Consider the following 5,148-nt stretch of genomic DNA (forward strand, 5'->3'; position numbering starts at 1 on the left):
GTATTTAGTATAAACTTCATGTGTTAGGTGTACTATGGCCATGTATATATATTGTGTACTATATCATTCAACTTCCAACCAAATTCTGAAAATTTCCTCTTTGGGTTTCATAGTATAATTTTTTTTTTTCAATTCAGTCCAACTTTGTTTGAACTAATTGCTTGTATAATGCTCTCTAAGCATAAATGTGGCCATGTACTTTTATCCTCTATGATTGCATCTACATGTTGGCCATGCATTCCCCTTTTCCCTAACTCCTTAGACCATTCACAACAAATTTTTCCTAGTACATTCCCTGCTGTAATTTGGTTAATCTGTTGTAGAAATCAAGGTCTAGGTTCTAATTCCTTGTTTCTTTTCATTGTATATTTGCTTAGACCTTAATATCCAAGCATGGACTTAATGTGTTTCTGTATTCTTGGCCTTCCTTGGTTGCAGGTTAGGGAATCTAAATGGCTCCTAGAACAAGGCGTGCACGGGCCGAACAAGCTGCCCCAGTTGCTTTGGATACGCAATGGTTCCAAGACCTAGAGAAACAGGAGATGTACCAAGACCACTTTCGCTTTAAGAATATCTTGGAGGGAAGAGATGTGGTACTGGAAGACCTCAAGGCCTACAAGGTAGGGCCGAGATTTGAAGCACTGGGGTGGTCCAACCTCCTCAACCTTCCAGAGCCATTCTATCCCAAGCTCGTTCGTCACTTCTACGCCAACCTGCACCCAGAACCTAGGCACGCGAGATTACCGGATCCTCTCTTATGTCAAGGGAGTCACCATATCCTTCACAGGGGCACAGTTGGCAGGCATCCTCAATGTAGCTATCTGGGGAGAGAAGACCTACTGCGCACCATGGAAGAATCCCTACTCCTTTCTCAGGAGAGAGGCATACAGGGAGTTATACAGGGAGCTTACACGTGGGGCATTCGAGAAGAAAGTGCCTGAGACTTCTTTTGCCAATTCTCCCAGGGTACTGAGCCGGATTGTGCAGCACAACATCGTGCCTATAGCCGGTCACCGCACCATGCCTTCCATCTTCGTAGGCTATGTGGCCTATCACCTCTACAAAGGCATTCCCATCTGCCTGCCCTACATTATCATGCGGACCATGGATCATGCGGGGCGAAATCCCAGGAGGAACTTAGATTTACCCTATGGGAGGTTGCTCACCACTATTTTCCAGCATTTTGGAGTTGACTTGAGTGAGGAGGATCAAGACTTAACGAAGATCCACCTCTAGATCGTCGCGTGATGGCGAGGATGCAGTGCGATGGATGCATATAGTGATGGGGAGCCATTGGTCCCAGCGAGGGTCACGGGCACTGAGCCTCAGTGCAGGAGCCTCCTCCTCGGCCATGTGCATGCGGCCTCTTCATCAACCTTTGCTCCTAGTGGGTCGACATCGATAGGATTCTTGCAACTCGGGCCGGATGAGCATCGGCATGGCTCGGGGTTTGAAGGAGTGAACACTAGGCTCGATGCATCAGACAGACGCATGGAGAGCCTCGAGCAGCAGATGGAGGACTTGCACTCCTACCTCCATGATGAGGGCACAGAGGACGAGCCCAGTAGTGATGATGAGATGGAGCAGTAGACCTCCTGTCCATTCCCACCATGCTCTCAATGGACCCCTAGCTATTTGTCTTACCATGCAGCAAATTTATTTTTCTTTTTCTTGGTTGTAAGAATTTGAAGTCTACAGTTCAGCTGAATTTTGTTGTAATCACTCGTTTGGCTTATGGAAAATGTTTCACAGCTGGAATTAAGGAATATATATATAAATATATACACATGTCTTTTCCTTCCACTGTTGTCTATTATTTGCTATTGTCTTCGGCTTTCTCCCTAGCATTCACACACATTCCAATTATGCATTGTTAGAAGCTTTTACTTTAGCAACCTATTGTGTAGAGTAAATCACAATTCCGCTAGACTGTGGCTGGTGCAGAGCATCTCGCTCTGATACCACGCTGTCACGCCCCTATTCCAGACAAGGAATATAATATCATATAAAGGGTGACTAGGACGACGCGTGTCATCCTACTAAACCGCCCGGATCACTGACACAGTGTCCCAACGCACAGTCATATCCAATATTAACACAATGTAACATTAGAATGCAGAAAAGAGGAATATTACATTCCAAGGATCAGTAGTATTGCGGAAGCGTATAAATCGAATAGTTACAAGATGTTCAAAGCTAGATGATAAATACAGTAATTAGTTACATTTCCAATGATCATCTAATAACTATCAAAAATGGTATTACAGTAAGTATTTCACCATAGGCCTTAGCCTCAAAAGTAATCAAAAGGGATCGAGTCCCGAATATCCTCACGGCCCGTAGGCACAATCATCGCAAGGACACCCGTCGCCATGTTCCTCAAACACGGCCTCCGGTTCCTCCTCACCGATCTCATCGTATCCCGAGGGCTGAACTCCAAGTCCCGCGAGATATCCGTCACCTGCACCATAATCTAAAAAAATGTGCGCACGAGGGGGTTAGCTCCAGAGCCAGTGAGGGGATGGGAATGCACAAACACGCAATTCACATAGTCCAATGATGCATGCACATGTTAAGTCCATTTTTCCACCTAACAAACAACTAAGTCAATGGCATATGCTACTGTGACAACTCGGGAGACCGTGGGTCACTTAACTTATCGCCACAATGAAACCTCAATTGTCACGTGGGACCTACGCCGATCGAAGCCTCCAAGACCACTCAGTGGCAGACCCCTGATAACCAATACTACCATGACTGGCCTCTCCCACCTCCACAGAATCCGGTGTACTGATTACCCAACACCTAAACCCCTGTTGGTAAGGGTCGTAGCATAAGGGTGTGAAATCCTAGCCACAAATATACTACATGCAAGTCCTATCGTCCCGAGAGGTAATCCGGCGCATCAACTTTTCATCGGTTTAGTGCCCGGTTACCGCACGCGCACGCGCATCTGATTCAACATGACATTCAACATAATTTCTTCATAAATGTTTATAGAGTTCGGGGTTCGGCACAGGTACCCCAAACATAGAGACCCATCAAGATACAACATTATCAATCAACATTATAACACATAGATATAAAATTATGCAATATGCGCACATGCTTATTAATTATAATGAGTACATAATATATAGTGCAATAGTAATAACAAGCCCAAACAACCAAACCCACTCACAACGTATCGCAAGCACCCAGTTTATTAGTTGTCGCCTCGATCAAGCAATAAGCCACAAAAGTGAATATTTTAACCTATACAAAGAGTGGAATAAGGTTAAACGAGCGAAAGACGGATCCCCAAAAGATCTCCCATAAACACTTAAGTATAAGGTTTCGAGAGGCGAAGTGGTTGCGGGAGTGGTTTCATGCCCAAATTCGCAACCACATGTAAATCCTAGGAAAGCCGGGACGGTTTTAGTCAAGGTCGGATGCAGATGTGGTTTGAAAAACTGAATCCAGTGTAAATCCGAGCTTCACAGGGGCTCAGGACAATTTTTGCCAAGGTCGGATGCAGATGTGGTTTCAGAAAAACTGAATCCGAGTGTAAATCCGACCTTCACAGAATCCTTCTCGGGAAGGTAGTTTCAGGGGGGTTTCTTGCAGGTCTGAAATCACATGTAACCCTTACACCTTCAGGTCCAAAATCCGAAGGATTCCCCTCCAAGGACCCCATTTCAAGTGGTTTTTAAGGCACAAGGACTTCTAGAAAACTCTATCCTAAGCTCCTTAGGGTCCAACCTTAAATCCCCCCAAATGGCAATGAGAACCCTCACATTAGAGCTCATAATGGAGTGAACTAACTCCACCATAGCTTGGCTTTAAAGCTCCATCTACTCCCTAGGTTCCAAGAGAGATCTAGGTCAATCTCTCCCATTACCCAACCCCTTTTTGAAATCCAAAATAGAAGAAGGAAGAAGCTTACCTACCCCCAAGATGAGAGCTCCACAATTTCTGCCCAAGAGATGGGGTCTCCACCTTCCTCCAAGCCTCTCTCTCCTTCCTCTTTCTCTTTCTCTCCTCTTTCTCTCCTCTTTCTCTCCTCTTTCTCTCCTCCACGATTTAGGGTAGAAGAGGATGTTGAAGAAGAAGTAATGTTCTCTCCCCCTCCTCCTCTCTTTATAATAAATGGGTCTATGGGTACCCCAAGTCAAATGGGTCATGAGGCCTAATGGGTCAACCCATTAGTCCTATGTGGGTAAGTGGATGGAATATCCCACCATTGGGCCAATAGGTTAAATGGGCCTGCCCACAACTTTAATTAAGGAAAAGCCCATTCTTAGATGGGCTCATATGAGATGGGTATAAGTCCCCAATGTACTTCCTAAAGGTACGCGGGACCCGAACTTAAATTATTCCCTTCTCTCATGAAATAGCTCGGCGGTTCAAGCCGGACCCCACGCCGAGGTTACCAAGGGAAGAATAATTAATAAGACTTGAGGCTAGAACTTACTTTTCCCCCTGTCATGGTTTATTACCCATGACCCCGAACAACGCCACGGCAATGCTAAGCTCATCACCGAGCGAAATATCCGGTGAGGTGACGGTCCGGATGCTCTCTCTGAACTCCTCGCTTCCCGGGCTGGTACTTGGAGGGTAGTCGACGAAGTCGCCGTCAACGAACTTTCCCCACTGGCGGTTGAGGAATCTTTCCTCCACAGGCAAACCCGTGCTGTGGTCAACGATTTTGTAGCTAGGTTTGACCATCATGGAGAACAGGTCACCAGCATACATGGCAGCGGTATCTACACGTCACGAGAAGAAATGATATTTAATTATATCCCGGGGTACGGGTATAACAAGACGTGTGGATGCGATGTTGACGGTCGTGACCTTTGAATCGATACCTATTTCGACATATGTTCATTTTCGGTTTGAACCAGACCGGGTAGGTCGTTTGGCGTTTTTTGGGGGCATTTCTATACTTTTTTGGGTTTGGTATTTTCTAAAAAGTGTCCTTATGTCTTATAAGACTTGTGGATGCGATGTTGAGGATCGTGACCTTTGAATCGATACCTATTTCGGCATATGTACATTTTTTATTTAAATCAGACCGGGTGGGTCATCTTGGGTTATTTGGGGTCATTTCTGTACTTTTTTGGGTTTGCGATTTTCCAAAAAGTGTCCTTATCTCTTAGTAGATGTATG

This window comes from Telopea speciosissima, unplaced genomic scaffold (assembly GCF_018873765.1).
Source record: "Telopea speciosissima isolate NSW1024214 ecotype Mountain lineage unplaced genomic scaffold, Tspe_v1 Tspe_v1.0027, whole genome shotgun sequence".
NCBI classification, from domain to species: Eukaryota; Viridiplantae; Streptophyta; class Magnoliopsida; order Proteales; family Proteaceae; genus Telopea; species Telopea speciosissima.